An 18,297-nucleotide genomic window follows, 5' to 3' on the forward strand; every position below is an offset into this window, starting at 1 on the left:
TTTTGCAGCAGTTAGCAAAGGGAAAGAGCAATTAAAGTTTGGGGTATTTCTCCTTTAGCTCTGCCAGTGCTACATTAGTGAAGTGAACTAAATTCTCTGGTTCTCTGTGGATCATCCTTCTGGAGTTTTTGCTCTAAAAATAGCCTTTGGGGCCTGAATTACCCAACTTGAACTTCTACGCAAATCGCAGGAGCCAGAGAACCACTGTTTACTCCTGGGGCCTTGGGCTTTCTTAGGAGACCAGCTGAAGTATTCATCGCGCTGATGACTTTTAAACAAACGTTTATTAATTCAACAAAAATTTATTAATCACTTATTCTGTAAAAAGTGCTGTTCTAGACACTGGAGATTCATCAGTGAGCAGAATAGTGAAAAAAAAAGAAAAAAAAATTCCCTGTCCTCATGGCATTTACATTCTGGAGGACTAATTTAGAAACTTATTATGGTATATTCAGCCATTGTACTACTTTCTAGTGTTTTTAGGAACCTCTACTTTTATATTGGGTTCTCAACCCAAATAACATCTAAAGAAACACTGCAAAATACTACTAAATCAATAATGAAAATATCAATTTCTTATATATATCTATATTTTTCACAGTAAGGTAGTTTTTGAAGAGGTACTCTTTTTACATAACTAAATATTATAGCACTAGTTTTTGTTGTTTTTTTTTTAATTCCTCTTTATTGTTTAGCATTACCACCCTTCATCCCTGTAGAATCAGGTCCTGGATCTGTTTTTCGGGGGAGGGGAAAAAAAAGGTTGACAAACACCACCTACTATTGTCAAATGCACTAATCAGCTTGTTAAAGGGAAGAGATTACCACAAATTATATTTGGAACATATATTTTTAACCTTGTTTAAATGAATTTTTCATTTTTTTTTTAACCAATAATTTTTGTCACAAAATTTCTAGTGGATCAGGCTAGTGGGTTAGGTTTTACACTTTCACAAAAGCGTGGTAGACATAATGCATGGTATGCAGTAGCACACAGTAGACATTTGGCGGATGCTTCAAGTCATCATTCTCAAGAAGCTTACTGTCAACACAGTAAGAAAAGCCATTTGACCCACTATAAGAAAAGGGGTCATCGGAACCACATGCAAGATGACGTTCTGTGCCAGTAGCCATAGTCCATCCATCTGCTCACCCTTCCTGTTTCTTCAGCTTTTTTGGAGGTCCTCTAGGAGGCACCTGCCTCACCTATCCACCCAGCAATCTCTCACACACTTCTTTTTTTTTTTTTTTTTCTTTAAGAAGTTAGTATTTATTTATTTGTCTTTTTGCCGTTTCTTGAGCTGCTCCCGCGGCATATGGAGGTTCCCAGGCTAGAGGTCTAATCAGAGCTGTAGCCTCTGGCCTACGCCAGAGCCACAGCAAGGGGGGATCCGAGCCGCATCTGCGGCCTACACCACAGCTCAGAGCAATGCCAGATCGTTAACCCACTGAGCAAGGGCAGGGATCGAACCTGCAACCTCATGGTTCCTAGTCGGATTCGTTAACCACTGCGCCACGACGGGAACTCCTCACACACTTCTTAACAGCCATAGACACCGTCTCCTCCGGCTTTGTGCTTTCCATTTGTTTTCATACCTAGTGTATGGGATGGAGTCATCTTCAGGTGGTTTTTTCCCTGCAGTTGGATGGAGAAGTTTGCAGTTGAACTGGGATTCTTCTATGCAGGACAGTTTTCTTTGACCATGTTTTGTTCAGGGTGCTCTGGAGTGGAAAGCAGTAGAAGGTGCTCATTGCTCAGGGGTGTAGGCTTTGAGGAAGAGTAGTTTCTTGGGGGGGCTTCCTTGGAGAAATTAGGCATAAAAGAGGGGGTATATTCCTTTCTTTCCTGCCCTATGGAGGCAGAGAAAAACGAAGGAGCCAAGTCTGGGGGTGAGTCTTTTCTTGTCATTTGAAGCTAGTGATGAAATCTGTCTTTGCAACTTAGCAGTGCCCCGTGGGACAGTCCTGGTGGCTGGCCCCGACACTTTATGGGTAGGTCATGGGAAGTTCAGCTTCTCATTATCCATGGAACAGTTATCAAACTTTAGTTTTCTTTTTTTCTCCTGATGCTTACATATGAACCAAATCCCCATTTCTCTAAACAAGGGAAAAATCCAGGGTTATAAACATTCCATTTATTTTCTTGTCATTCAGTTTATTTGCCGTGTGTCAAAGTTTGTGTTGGGGGAAGTAGAGACTTTTTAGCTAAAATGAGGATGTCAGACGTCTTTTGTGCCCGTGTCATGAGGATGTGCTCATTAGAGCGTTTACCCGGGTCTCAGAGGCCATCAGAATGGCTGACTGTAAACCCTGACCCCCACTAGTTTATTGCTTGCCTCCTTATTGATTTTCAGAATGATTCAGGCCAAGTGGCTGTACTTCAGTTATATTTCATTGTTTCTTCATCTGTAAAAACGAAGCATTGTTTATAGCACTGCCCTACCTTCTGGGAACAGAGCAGGGTAACACAAGAGAATTGGAGCGGCTATTTTTAGCATGTGAAGCAACACTGAGTTTTGAGAATAATTCAATTGTTGGGAAAAAAAGAAACCCCAAACCCAGATACACAGCAATGCATTTGTGACAAGGGTTAGCGGAGTGTTCTTGAGATAATTGACTGTTGTTGATGCAATTTATTACAGGCATATGTAATTGCCTATATGTTTTCAGAAAGATAATGGTCAGCAGCGCCACAGCTTGTTGTAATATCCCCTGGTCCATTTAGATTTTGTGTAGATCACTAATGCATGTGTGGAACAAATTTTCAGGATAGTTATTCCCAAGTCCAGCAAAAGAAAAGGAATCCAAAGACATTTGTTTCTGAATTTGTAATCTGTGTACTTGTTCATCTGACCTCGGTAATATTCATGATGAATGCATTGCCCACATTTAATCAAGTGTAGCTTTTAAAATGGGCCAAGTGGCTGAGAATATTCAAAATGACCTTTAAAAATAAATCACCTGACAGTATGGAATATAGCAAATAATTGGGCGTTAAGCGTGGAGATTAGATTTTTTAATGGATAAACTCTGTGTTCCTTCACTCCTCAGTTGATTTTTGGCCATATTTGGTCAGCACGTGCTAATGTTAAACCTAATGGTGTCTGAAAATAGTTAAGGTGGATATTAATAGCTGATCTGGAAAAGCCTTTTACATTCTAGCTAATAATCCCAGGAATTTATATTGTGAAGACATTGTCCTGATAATTTGTCTTTTTCCTATAGTCTTTTGAATTAAATAGAATGGGGGCAGTGAGAAGGAAATAGAAGACGTTTTGAAATTAATGACAAAGTTTTCCCAGCTTTGAAGCCTGCTATGATTATTCTAACCCTTGTGATAGCTGTAAAAGCAAACAATGTCTAGCAGTGTATTTAACATTTGTCATCTCCTTTAAGCCAACTGGTTTTGGTTTAAGTTTCATAAAATATTTTTTACAGTATGCCACACAGTTGTGTAAATCAAACTACTGTTCCTATGCCTGGCATTTAAGTATTGCTAAAGCAATGAGGCAGCTAGAGGGGTAGGCGTGGGGAAATGGGATTTTGAGAGTCTTTGGGGCTATGCAGATGGCCAGCTTCCTTATTCAGTGGAACCTCTCCTGGTGCTTTGTTCCAGACTGGTCAGATCTTGGTTTTGAACAGGCTGCATCTTCCTCAGTATCAGTTTAGCGTTTTGCAGGAAATTTAACTTCTTCCTGTCATTCTGACATGGTTTGTAGTACGGCAGTGATGACTTATTTAGGTTAGTCCTTAAAGTGTCTAATTTGAAATATGCCGATTAATTTCCATAAGGGTAGGATTTGAAGTATTGATTCGTCAAGTGATGACAGGACACTGTATGCAATGTGAAGTCTTTCATAGAATTTCAGGATTAGATAAAATCATTGGAGGCATCATATAATCCCCAGCCAAGCGAGGAGAAATCACTCAGGGCAAATCACTGGGCCACCTGCATTCAGTCTCTATTTAAACACCTCTTGCTTTCTTAGGGAGGCCTGTACCACTCACGTACACTTCAGTTAATCAGCAGTTGAGCCCTCTGCCACCATGCAGAGCACGTTTTCTCATGGACTTGTATGACGATCTTACCATTATTTAAAGATAGTGATCGCATGCTCTGTAGGTATTCTTTTCTTCAGGCCTAATATTCCTAGTTCCTTCACTTAGACCTCTTATTATGTTGTTTTCATTTTTATTTTATTAATTTCTTTAGGGGTCAGGCTGTTCATGTCTGAAATTTACTCCAGGCTGTTATTTTTTTTTTAATGAATCCTCCACAAAAATTGCATATCTCCAGTTACTCTTCAGAATATATCCTCTTGCCAACTGTTTAGAAACATTTTATAGAAAAGGCCTAGACGTGCTTGCTGAGGCTTACAGTTGGACTAGAGCTGGAATGTGTAATGATATAATACAAATCTAATTTAACATATGTAATTATTGGGATCCTGGTATGTGTAAAGTATGTGGGAATATAAAATAAAGTATGAAGAGAATATAAAGTGTAGGGAATATAAAATAAAGTATGAAGAGAATATAAAGTGTAAAGAGAATGTTTCACTGTTCTCATCATCAAGACTTTTATAATCCACTATATTGAGGAAAAGAACTATGCAAAGGAAGCTATAATTAAAAGAAGAAGGTTAGGAGTTCCCGTCATGGCGCAGTGGTTAACGAATCCGACTAGGAACCATGAGGTTTAGGGTTCAATCCCTGCCCTTGCTCAGTGGGTTAAGGATCTGGCATTGCTGTGAGCTGTGGTGTAGGTCGCAGATGCGGCTCGGATCTGGCGTTGCTGTGGCTGTGGTGTAGGCTGGTGGCTACAGCTCCAGTTAGATCCCTAGCCTGGGAACCTACATATGCCAAGGGTGTGGCCCTATAAAAAGCAAAAAGACAAAATAAAAAAAAAAAAAAAAAGCAGGTTAAGTACCGTGAGAGAGGCATATATGAAAGATTAAGGGGCAAAATCACCCCTGGCTGGGGACATCCAGAGAGGTTTCATGGGAGAACAAGATGCTTTAGACGGGCCTTGATTTTGAGAGGTACCAACATGGGAAAGTGTCAAGAGCGTTTTCAGAGAAGCATCTGTTTTAAGGGCAGCACAAAATGCATGTTAAGTGAATGTTGGTGAAAAAGTTAGATCGGGATATGATTGTCTAAGGATTTATATTTCAGGGAAAGGAGTTTGTACCTAAAATGGTTAAGTGGTGGTATACATACATACTGTGTAACACATCAAGAGTTTGGGCCCTGATTTTGGCAATTCTATACAAACATAGTTAAATGAAACAAAACCAATGAAAGATAGGTATGTAATCACATCTAGGCAGAAAATCTTGCTGCATTTATAAATAGTGTGAAATATGTACATTTTGCATAGGAGATATGTATTTGCTTTGAACTAGCATATTATTATTATTATTATTATTATTATTCTCTTTGTCCTAGGAGCCCAGCAATCTTGAGGATAATGACTTAACTCATAAAGGTGAAGCAAATATATTGCTGGTGGACATATTATTATATTCACACTTGTGCCAGTTATTCATACCTTTTCTACTTTCCACTTTTTGGCCATGTGAATATGAATACCATACTGTCATACTAGGTTTAGCTTGAATGGTTACCACTTTAATATAAAGTAAATTAATTTTTTCCTCCGTTTATATTTTCTCTTAATTAAAAGGGGGGATATAGAATGGTCGGAAGTACTTCTTTGCAGGTAGGTGTATTACTTGTAAGCATATTATCTAGATAGGACCTAAATGAGTTTTGTTACATCTTTTTTTTTTCCCCTTTTTATAGCTGCACTTGTGGCATATGGAAGCTCCTGGGCCATGAGTTGAATCAGAGCTACGGTTGCAGCCTATGCCACCCCCTGCGGCAATGCCAGATCCTTAATCCACTGAGCCATGATGGGAACTCCAAGTTTTGTTGCATCTTAATCACAGTTTTGAAAAATATTCTTACTTTAGATCTAGATTGTCTTTAGTGTCGTGAGAAAACACTCTTTTTTTTTTTTCCTCTGTCTTTTTAGGGCTGCACCCTAGGCATAGAAGTTCCTAGGCTAGGGGTTTAATAGGAGCTGCAGCTCCGGGCCTATGCCACAGCCACAGCAACACCAGATCCTGAACCCCCTGAGTGAGCCCAGGGATCAAACCCTCATACTCATGTATGCTAGTCTGGTTTGTTACACTGAGTCACAACGGGAACTCTGAAAACTCTCTCCTTTTAATTTGCCTGCACAGATTGCTTGTTAATCCACATAATGAATAGGAAAGAAGGTGGATACTAAATGGGGACATATTTCATAGAACAAGTCGCCCTGTATGCAGAAGCGAGGTATCAGACAACAACTGAAAGTTAATAATTATACGTTACCAAAACAAAGGCTATTAATTCCTGAGTGGGCACTTTGATTGTGGCTCCCTTCTTGTAACCACTGTGGAAAGGAGCTTATTTTAGTTTTAACTCTGTTCACACTGTGTCTCTGGAGAAGTACATAGGACTTTGTGAGGAGCTAGGAAAGAATAAAAAATACAGTACTGTAATAAAATAGTTCATACAGTTAATTTTTAATGTCACTTTAGTGCATGGAGAAACACTGGTGTTTTGATAACATGCTTGATGATAGGCTGTGGGGGCACTCACTATTATTTAGACATTATTGAGGGCCTACTGTGAAATATTAAATATAGATGGAGGCTGGACAAGGAGGGGTGTTCTTAAACACTTGGGTGCTACATAAACATATTTCTATGGGAAGAAGAAGGTGACTTTTACTGAGAGCCCCAAAGGCATGAGGTGATAATGCCTCCTCTCATTGTCACCTAGGGGCAAGAATGAACCACCTGTAGGTCCTAGAACTGCCTTAGTGACGGTTGCCCTTTGTACGGTTATCCAGCCTTGAAGAGATCAAGACACTGGCAGTCATTTGTGCTGAGGGCCACTAAATAAAGAGGTTATCATTTGGGGGGTGGTTTGTAAGAAGCATGCAATCATGGGGCTTGGAAATATGGAAGGAGAAAAACAGTCTTGTTGGAACCAGACTGTGAAGTATGAAGGTAGGTTTTTCACGGAAGATCTGTTCGCGTGTGTGCGTGCATGTGTGTGTGTGTAAAATAGAGTTCTCCCTTTATTCTCGGACTTCCCTGTCCACTCAGTGAGCTAGCATCTCCTTTGGACTGTGCTTCAGATAGTTCATTTTGAGCTGGGCTTCAGTTTGGGGAAGTTCTAGCTCTCAAGGAACAACACAGCCCTACAGTGTGGTATGAAATAGGATGTGACCTGAGAAGGAAGAACATCCAGATAATTTTGTCATTGCATTTCTTGGGAGCCAGTTTTTTAGAAAAACAGCAAATGACTGGTGAATGCTCATTTAAAGAGAAGAATAACTCAATATTGGATAGCATGAGAGAAGAAAAAAAATTAGTATGCCTGAATATTTTGAGAGATGCCAGCTTGTGAGACAAGTCAGGCTGTCACAGTCAAGTGACCTGAAAGACTAGTCAGAGTATAAGAAAATGTGGAGCCTCTTTTGGTAGCGATCTGGGATCTCAGAAACATGGAGACCCAGATAATTCCTGAAGTGACACGCTATCACTCTCACATCGTCACTATGCATCTTAAAGGAAACCAATCCTGAATGAAATAAGGTGTTTTAAAAGAATTAACTTGGGGAAATTCAAGCCTCAATCCTTTCCACTGAATGAAGTGATAATACATTTTATTAAGTTGGAATTGTGCACTCTCGTAACATACTTCAAAACGCAAAACTGGAACATTTAAATTTTTTTCCAGGAGTTTCTAAAAAAGTCTGAAATTTCTGCCCTGCAAAATATCCCTTTATCCTCACAGTTTATTTGTTCTCTCTTTCATGATATTAAAGAGATACCTTTGAGACTAGCACCAGGAACCTGAAGAATTCATAGTTTATAATTATGGTTTACGTTTTCAATTATATGTTTATTCACAAGTTGATTTAATTTATTGCTATCATACTGGCCTTCATATCATCAGTCTGTACTAAATGTATGGTAGTACTGATTTCATTTAGTCTGTAATTAGGATTATAAAACAGGATAATTTTTAGTCACCCTTCTTTTGTTCTTTCCAAGTGCCATCATCGGCAATTAAGTATAAACCAAAGAGCATGAACTTTGGCTGAAATCTTCAGGGAGCTTAGACAGTATCTGGGCAGTCCCTTGCAGTTTGTGGAGTGTTAATTATATACCATTGACCGATGATTTGAAGGAATAAGTAAAAGTTTGTTCTAATCAAAAACCCCGGAATCACTGTAGTGATTTAATGGGTAAAAGGATGATTGATATGAGGAGGAAAAAAAAAAAAACTAAAGAAGGTGGTATGAGATCACCCAGGAGTCAGGCAACCACAGCAGTATTTCCTAGGAGTAAACACATTCGGAATCACTTTTACAATCAAGAATCCTTTAATACAGTTTGGGAAGCTGTTTAAAAGCTACTATATTCAAACTAAATAAAAAAAGCAGTTGAATGGGATTATTTCCCAGGCCCCTCTCATCACTCGTATTGCAGAGGTGCTGGCTACCAGGCTAGCTTCGAGCATCCTGTATAGTACAGAGGGCGTGGTTTTAGTTGCAGTTAGGAGTATGAAAATGGAAGGGTCTTTTTCTTTTCAAAAATATTGGAAGGAGCCCCTCTGAGGTCCCTACATTTATGCTAGTCCTGTGTTTTCTGAGCCTATTTCTTGATAAAATAGGCATAGAAATACATGTGGAATAAATGTAAACTCTCTGCACATTTGATGTTATTACATGATAAACTATACTGTTGTGTCACTCAGATCTTTAGAAAATTAGACAAGTTCTCAGGGGCTTTGGGTCACTTTGAGTGGAAGCCAGGGTTCCTTTCGATACAGGTAGTGAATGCCAGGTAGTAAATGCCTGGATAGGACAGCTAACATTTACTAAGTTGTAGTCTTTTATTTGTGCTTAAAGTGCTAAAAAAAAATTTTTTTTTTAAGTAAACTTTAAAAAATGTAACTTCTTTATCAAGGAGGAGTAGCTTTGGATGATGAACTTCATGAAAGCATCAAGATGATGAGTTCTTTTTAATTCTTAAGATTCATTTACTTGTGAATCTACAGGTTACAACGCAGGAAATATCATGATTCTTTTAACAGCCTAAATATATTTAAGAATAGAGTTAGTTTTTTAGAGCAGCTTTAGAGTCACAGCAAAATTGAGTGGAATAGAGAGTCCATAGCACTGCCTGCCCCCCTCCCCTCCCCCACTCCCTGATGGGCACAGCCTCCTCCACTATTAGAATCTTGCATAGGGTGGTACATTGGTTACAGTGGATAAATCTGCATTGACATGTCATTATCACCCAAAGTCCATAATTTACACTTGATAAAGCCCTAAATATTTTAATTCCATGTCCTGATGTGAGGCGTTGCTAAATTCAAATGTTAGAGAAATTGGCAAAATACAACATCTGTTAACATTGATTCGCCAAAGAAGAACAGAATCTAAAATTTGTTAAGCTCATCCAGTTTTTTTATTTAAAAATGATTATAGAGTCCCTTATAGTCTCATAACCCTTATTAACCTTAAGCCACTGCTTTTCTAGAATTACACATGGTTATAATCTGGTTTATGGTTTGTACTAAATGGAGGGCTGGAAATTTAGGATAAAGGAAACTTTAAAAATCGCTATTATTTTTATATGAATGGGTAAAATTTCCACTTTAAAACATCCTGGCCAAAAGTTTTGCGTGCCATTAAAGTGGATAAGTACAAAACTGATTCTTAAGAGGTTCGGATTTTTAAAAATTAGACATTCCAGATATGATAAATTAGGACCTAATAAGTAAAAGGACTTTATATGTTGTGTAGGGGGTGTTTTTTAATAAATGAAAACGAATAGAAATGCTTTTAGAAACGTCTGAGGAGTGTCTTCTTGCCGCCTTTGACCTCACTGGAGCTGTGCAGTAGAGAAATCTTTTTCTCTTGCATCTGACGGTTACTTTAGGAATCCACAATCAGGAGATGGAAAACGAGGAAAACACCTAATTGCAACAACACTGAAATGATTTTCACTTTTGATTATTTAAAAATAATCCTAGTGTAGAAAGAGTCATCTTGGGGGGAAATTACGTTAAAAATTGAGCTAAGAAACTTGCGCCAAAAAAAGTGCTTCCTCTGAGCACCTGGAAACACACGCCTTTCCCGGCCCCGGGGAAGGAGCGGGCGGCGGGCGGGAGGGGAGCAGGGTTGGGGAGCGGCCGGGCTGGGTCCGCCTGACGCGGGCGGGCGGAAAAGCCGCTCCCGCGCCGCCCCCGCCCGCGTGGCCCCCGGCGCCACGAGCCCTTCCACCCCGGGGAGCCCCGGCCCGCCCTGCAAGGGGCTGAACGTGAGGCCCCGGGCCGCCGCCGACACCCGAGGGAGTGTGAATGCAGTGATGTCTCCGCCGGTTGCAGCTGCACAACAGGAAATGCTCTCGGCCTCCCCCTTCCTGTCGGGGGAAAGTGGGGCTCGCAGCTCCCGCCGCGCCCGCCCAGACCTAGTTTCGGGGCGGCCCTCCCGGGGGCAGGGGCGCCGAGGAGAAGGCACTGACTTGGCCGAGGCTCGCTTGGCCGAGCCTGCCGGGGGACTCACTGTGCCGGAGGTCCGGGGATCGCTGGCCTCGGGGAGACCGCTGCAGCTGTACAATAGGGAACCCCGGTCAGGTGGGCCGGCTGCCTGGGGGTGAAGAGTGCTGAATAATGCTGGCTGCAGAGGGCCTGAGCGGACTTGTCCTTCGCCTTGCCAGAATGCACCTTCTTTCTCTTCACGAAGCCGTACAGGAAACCTCTTGTTTCACCCTCTTTCTAACTGTCACCTTTTTGCTTTGTTGTGGAAGCAAAGATATGAATGTTTGCAGCCAAGCACAAGCATCGTGCCCTTACACACTTCGAGACGGAATCATTACAAGAAAACTCTCCGGGTAGTCATGATTTTTAAACGTTATGTAGTTAGTAAATCTTGTTTGAAAAAATGCTTATTATCTTGTGAATTTGAGAACAGAAATGTAGCCCTAATTTACTATGCTCAAATTATAGATGGATTTAAAAAAACAAAACCAAACCTTTTCTACTTTTTTTTTTTTTTTTTTTTTCCGGCTATAGGTAGGATTAAAAAGTTGAAGCCAAGAGAGTAAATCCAGCCTTTTTAGTAACAGGTGTTTTACTTTGCATTAATGATCTTTCAAGGTACATTTTAGAATCAGTGTTGAGCTTAATATTCTATAATTTAGTAACATGAATCTTGTATGTTTTATATACTTGTGAGCAAGGTAAGGGAGAATAGTATCGTATCAGCTGCACAGTCATCATTCTGACCACTTCTCTGCTTCTCTCCTTGACTCATGAATAGGCTTTGTAATGGTAGATTGTTCTTTTGGCCCCACAGCCAAAATGCCAGAGTTCACTGGGAGGTCTGCTAAGGTTTCTTATATCAAAGACTTGACAGAGAAAGGATTTAATAGATGAAGCTATGATTTAGTAGTTCATAGTAAACCTAGAAAATCATTCTAAATTGCGCCATACACTGTTCACATGTTTAAGTTAAACCGAGTCACAAGACTAATGGCTGACCTATGCTTATATAATTGTTGCCTAAATATTTTCCTTTTAAAAAAATCCCCACAGGATCATTAGAAATGTATGTAGTACAATGGCATTTCCCTTGGGATGCTTTCAGCTGATTTATGCAATAAGGAAATTAAAGAGGGCTTGAGTACACTTGGAATAAGAGCTGTCGATTTAAACATTAGCCCTTTTTAAGACAGCTTTTTCCTTTAATAGAATATAACATAAATACCCTCTCTTTGTACCATATGAGCCTCATTCAAGTTGTTATCTTGACACTCTTATTTGGTTGTGAGATGCACAAAAATATTTGTACAGATATTCTCAATGGCCCTCTAAAGGAAATCAAGTTAGAAGAACAGAGGGGAATTTGTGACTGCTAGATATTACTCACTAAAATTTGCTCTCAATAGTTAGGTGGATTCAAGGGGCGAACATGACGGTGCGAGTGAAAATGTGTTGTAAAACTGGAAAGCCACATGTTAATGCAATATTGTTTTATTTTTTAAAAAATATGATTCTCTTTTCCCATTTCTCCCCCTATAGTAAAATTACACAGAAGATATATAACAGGAAAATTGTTGAAGTGGAAATTTGTTTGTCCTTTGTGGCCACCATATAGTTGGGTCCCCAACCCTACATTTATTTGCTCTCTAATAAGGTTTAACTGCTTTTAAACCTAGCTTGGCCATTTATAGCCCTGGTATTATGAAAGTATTTATTTAGCAGTATTAATATAAGGATCAATTACTCCAGATCTGTATTAGCAATAATCCACAGTTTTTATGCAGCATCTCATTGGAGGTGCTAAGTAGGATTCTTAGACACATTAATTAAATCGTGTAACAACCAGGAGATTAGCATCTCTGTTTTATAAAAAACACCATGTGAGGAATTCTTATGGACTATACATAGAACTTGAATTTTTATAATGTTACCTCAGACCCAGCACCTCATCTAGTTGTATATGTTTGTGGCCCAAAGATATATAATTTGATTCAGTCATACATGAGTTACAAATATTCTGCCTTTTATGTGGCAGAAGGAGTTGTGCCTGTCTAGTGACCCAAACTACAATTCTGAGTAGGGTGGTAGAAAAATAAATCTTTTACTTCTCAGCTGAGAAGTTTGTGCTTCTTGGAGGAAAATCCTAGGATAAATGCCATCCATTATATCTTAGAATCATAATTGAAGTGTCTTAAAAAAGGTTGGTTTTTCTCCTGTCTTTCCCAGTGCATTTCACAAACCAGGGAAGAGTGTCTCATTCTCACCGATACTTCAAGGTCTAGTGCAGCTCCACCCAGAGCAGATGCCCAGGGCACAGGTGCTAAATGGAGATATTAATATGCTATCACCATTTCTCATGATTCAGACACTATTTCATGTTCCTGGGCCATACTTTCAGAATCCTCCTTTTGTTCAGTGGTTTGAATTCAGCAAATATGAAACAATATTTGATTTTTTTTCAATGAAATGTAAACACACAGTAACTGCTCAATAGGTGTTTAATAAATTGAGAAATATTGAAAGAATTTAGCCATATTGTCATCCTGGGTGCTTTATTTACTATTCTAATCATTTGCAGCCCTCCTCTTTCATCTAAGGAGAGTCATTTTTTAAAAAGCTTATTGACCTATTGGTTTACAAAAGAAGACATTTAGTGAAACCAAAGATCAGTCCACTTGAATTTGAATTATTTTTATCAGCACTTAACCCTGAGGCTGTACATACCGGTTTGAGATCCAAAGATTCTTTGAGCTCTTAAAGGTAACTTCTGTTTGACCATTCATTGCCTAGGAGGATCTTTGGTGCCGTGTTTAAACCTTTCTGTAAGGGGGTTTGTGGATTAAAAGGCCAGTGCTCTATATTCAGTGCCTAGGAGGGTGCCCAGCATAGAATCTAGGGGTTCCCGAGGGAGGGCTAGCTTTGTGGCAGGCATGTGACCTGTGTCGAGCTTGGTTTAATGCTCTGCTGTCTTGAAATTCTTACTTTTTGAATGAGGGCCCTTGTATTTTTGTTTGGCACTGGGCTCTGCAAATTATGTAGCTGATCTTGGTGCTTAATAAATATTTGTGACAAAATGAATGACTTGAGTACAGCATTTAGAAACTTAAGATTTTGCTCCTGAAAACTTTGGCTTGATGATGAGCCTTAGTTTCCCTGTCTTTCTGAGATGCAAGGAAATGAAAAACAGACTGGATGCCATCCAATTAAGTATCTCAACTAGAATATTATTTGGAAGTGAATCTGAATGGCCTTAAAAAACAAGTCTTCTCCAAAGTGTTCAGTATAACCTCTTGGTTGGGTTGGGCTGAGTAGAAGTTCTGATAGAATGTGGAAGATTGAAGGTTACCTAATGGCAAATGTAATACGCTGCATCACGTGTCTATTTTCTTCTTTTCTTTATATTCTTAGCTATATTTCAGCTCATGTTTGTTTAACTATTAACTTTAAAATATTTAACTTTTAAATATTTCTCTGTATCAGTGATGTAATTATTCATAATTATCGATTTACTGATAATACTCAGGGTGTTAAGATATTGGGAAGGATTTATATTAAAATATATCTTTTTTTGTTTTCTGGAGAATATGAATGAGTATGTAAAATAGGAGAGGATATACAGTAGTGGAGGGAGCATGCTCTGGTCATCGGCTCCTTCCTTTGCCTCCAAAGGCAAGTTGGTCTTAAAAAACTATATCTAAGGCTCTCCGGTGTTGTAAATTTCTTCATTCTTGTTGAGAGCAAGTTCTGTTGCTTACTCAGATTTATGGCAGGAAAAGAGGCAGTATAGAGCATGACCAGGAGTGTGGGTTTCAGAGCTGGGCTGCCTGGGCGTGAATGCTGTCTCACCTACTTTCTAGTTCTGTGACTTAGGGAAAATTACGTTGTCTCTTAGCCTCAGTTTTCCTCATCTGTACAATAGGGATAATTCCTAAAGTGTAAACACTCACATGCTCATGGTGAACACTTAATACATGCTAAGGAAAATTTTTAAAGTCTGTTTACTTATTTATTTAAGTTGTTTACAGATTATCAAATAACAGTTGAAAGCTTGCATTGCCACCCTTGAAGATATCATGGCGTAGTGAGGGAACTGATTTGTAATCTAAGGATTAGGAGAGACTATGGAATAAGTGCCAACATGGAAGGAATTAGAGGGTGGTGAGAAGACCTCCGAGGAGCCCTAAGCCACCCTTGGGGGAAGGGAGAGACGGCCTGTTCCCTTAGTTGCTCTTCCAAGGGACAGGCGGTCTCTAGAACAGTGGGTGAAGGTCTGAGAATCTGTGGGAGAGTTTGGGGAATCCTAAATAGTTTAGTGGGGCAGAAGCTTAAAGAACAATTGGGAGACCATGAAAAATAGGGTAGAGATATAAACAGAGGCCACACATGAAGATGTGGCCCAAAGGTAGGAGGGCATCCAGGAAAGTTGTATCATAGAAGCCAGAAGAGGGGTTTCCCCGGAGGGAGGGAGTGTCTGTAACAAAAGCTATGGTCAGTTAAAGTAAGGTGAAAACTGAAAAGTGATTTAATAACCAGGAAATGGCTGGCGTCTATTTTTGTCTATCATTTGCTAGTTAGTGTGAATGATTTTTTAAACTCTAACCATTGTAAGCTACAGGAGACATTTAAATCAGATGCAGAAGTGTCTGACTAAAAGAGGATTAAATCCTCAATTTACCAAAAGAAGTTTTACCATCCTTTTTTCTCTAGTGCTTTCAGATTGGGATGAGCCACAAGTTCAAAATTAGTTCATGGCCCCACCCCATTGCCTCTTCAGTTGGGAGAGGGTAAGAGAGCTTATTTATCATTATCACTGTAGAATCTGATCAAGTTTTTAGTTCCTAGTGATAACTAAAGATTAAAAAAAATATTGAGTATCAGGTATTTTTCTAGGCATTTTATGTGTGTTAGTTAATTTAATCGGTTATCTTTAAATCTTTCTCTTCTTAGGAAGGAGGGTTTTTAGTCTCATTTTATTGGTGAAAAAACCAAAGAACAGAGAGATTAAGCATTTTGTTAAAGGTTGCAAAGCTACTGTGTTTTGGAGTTTGCTTTTAACAGATAGTCTGAATTCAAGCCCCAGACACATCTTTATCCCTCTTTATCACAACTGTACCTCCTGCTTCTTTACTGTAGCTCCTTATCCTTTTGCTGGATACATGGATGAATGAATGATTTGAATTACTGAAAAGGGCTGGGGTGATAATTACTTTTATTCAGGTTAGCAAATCTGATTAAAATTTTTTTCCTCCCTGTTGGCTCTAAGTTTCTTTTCTTTTCTTTTTTGGCCATGCCTGCTGCATGCAGAGGTTCCTAGGCCAGGGATTGTCCCACACCACAGCTGTAACCAGAGCCACAGCCATGACAACGTTGGATCCTTAACCCACTGAGTTACATGGGAACTCCTCTTTTCTTTTTCTAAGGGAAGTTTATTCTTTTGGTACTTCAAACAATAATCCAGTTCCTAAAGTTTTGAAGCTTAAGATGTATTTGAGAATTTACTTCTTTGTAATGGAAGAATAGCTAAATAAGCCCTCTTTGTGGCGTGGGTCTTGGGGTCTCAGTTTGTTAGCAATGGTGATCTGGAATATGCAAGAGTGGACCACTGCTGCAACTCCCCGGGAGATGATGGAGCTGCGAGCCATTGGACCAAGGCCAGCTCTGAGTTCCCTGACCTTTGGAAGCCAGGGATACCAAGATAACTAAGTGACAAAAAAGTAGCAGAATATGACAGAAGGGACATTATTCTCATGTTTGTGACTTTCTTTTTAGCTGTAACTCTGTGGTCTTGTGAGGCCCTTATGCAAAATGGAGCTACAGTTCTTATCTTTGGAGGTGAAATGAATGTGAAAGGAAATGTTTGCAGGGCTTATAAAAAATTTGACTACTGTGTCTTTAATGAACAGAAGAACTTTATGTGATGAAACTAACTTTCCTACCATAGAAATACTTTATAAAGTTTGTTTATGTTTACGGACCTTAAAATATGCTTGAAGGCTCTCCATTTTACCTGGAATAAAGAATATGTGGCGTGTTTTTTAACTCCTCTGGTAACATCTGTGATAGGTAGTTCTTTGAGACATTTCTACTTCCACCGAGGACCAAGATTCTTTGCTCTACAGCATTACTAACCATTGTAGAGTTTGAATATATTTATTTATAATTTATTAATATTACTTAAGGATAGTCACACTAAGTGTGAAAGGAACAGAGAGAGAGAGCCACGTCAGGGTATCTTTTTAAAAAACTAGACGTGATTATCAGTATTTTAAAAAAGCAACTTTACTATTCTTGCATAGGTGATGAAGATATTGCAGTTTATTTCCTAAAGCTTAATAGGTTTGAACGTGGAGTTTATTTGTAGAAGGCAAATAAGAGGCAATTTATAAAAGCAGGTCTTTGAATAGAATAATGATAAGCGTATCCCTCCTATAAACTGCATTATGACAGGTGTTTCATTAAGTGCAATGTGATTTGAAAAAAAGGCCGATATGTGAGATGATTGCTGTGGACCTAGATTTACTTAGAAGATTTTGGTAGATGGTTCCTGGTTGGACTGCAGTTGATCGAGCATAGCCCTGACCTCACCAGTGAGAACCTAGTAAGGTTCACTTTTTAGTTTTTAAAGCACAATTATGAATCGAATCTTAAAATATAAAGCTCTGAAACTGGTGACTCAAACTGCTGTCATCAGCAACAGGGTAGAGGATTTTTATGTCTTTCACACAAAGGGCGTTCAATACTATCATTTTCTAATTTTCCCTTTATTTACTTTATTTAGATCTTGTCCCATGAGAAGAGAGTCGAGCTGGCTTACCTCAAAGGTCTTTATAATTTTTGAGGATCCTTTTTGCTGGTGTTTTTAGAGACCTTAATTTTTTATTAAAATGGCAGATACAGTGGAATTAAGAAATCCATTGCGAGTGAAAATGTCCTTAAACCAGGTGGAATATGTGATATATCAGTGACTTGGAGTTAACAAAGATGTTTAAATCAAAGCAGAAGAATATGTTTTAAAAATAAAACAATTAAATTTTATGAGTTAGAAGTAAAATAATATGTAGGGAATTATATAACATGAATGTGTTAACTACAATATTTATAGTTTAAAAAAATCATGGTGGAAATGATTTAATCCGAGACCTCAGGCCCTCTCAGTTAAATTGCTTTTATGCCATCATCATTTTCTAAATTATTGGAACCTGTATGTGTCAGAGTTTGTTTCTACATTGCTTGGTCATGGGAAAAAAACATTTATATAAGTTAAGTCTCTTTCATTCATTTATATCACCCTGTACTTATGTATGAGTGTGTTCGGTCTCTAAAATTAAAAGAACATTGTGTTTATTGGCGAATAAGAAGTTCTTATAGAGTGCTCTATTTTTGCAGCTGTGCTTCATGGTATCACGTTCCAAAGAGGTCAGCTGGGCATGACCTCATGGGCATGAATCTTGGGGAGACAATTCTGAAACAGCTACAGGCCTGCAGAGTTGAAAGCCAATGCACAATGTCTCAATGCAGAATGCAGAGTGCTGTAGTTAGGAGGTGTCTAGTCTGGTAAGGCCTTTTTATTTATTTATTTATTTATTTATTTATTTATTTATTTATTTATTATTTGAGTAGCATCTAAATTCAAAACAGAATCCAAAGATAAGAGTACTAGGTCCTAGGTAGGGTTTAAGG

The 18,297-nt window shown here is 38.9% G+C and overlaps 1 protein-coding gene across 35 annotated transcripts in view; it reads left to right on the top strand.

The window, feature by feature from the left end:
* Positions 1-18,297, top strand: part of HIVEP2 (HIVEP zinc finger 2) — a 196,329-nt gene that overhangs the window by 9,409 nt on the left and 168,623 nt on the right. For 10 of the 35 annotated variants that reach the window (XM_085024579.1, XM_085024617.1, XM_085024603.1 and 7 more), the window contains exon 2: positions 18,004-18,171. The exons of the other annotated variants lie outside the window; for them this stretch is intronic. The gene's annotated coding sequence lies outside the window, so the exon portion shown is untranslated. The remainder of the gene's footprint in view (positions 1-18,003; positions 18,172-18,297) is intronic. 35 annotated transcript variants of the gene reach the window in all.

This window comes from Sus scrofa, chromosome 1, assembly GCF_054392235.1.
Source record: "Sus scrofa isolate SSC_HxYL_T2T_F1_AM1 chromosome 1, Sscrofa_HxYL_maternal_Yorkshire_Landrace_v2.0, whole genome shotgun sequence".
Taxonomy (NCBI): Eukaryota; Metazoa; Chordata; class Mammalia; order Artiodactyla; family Suidae; genus Sus; species Sus scrofa.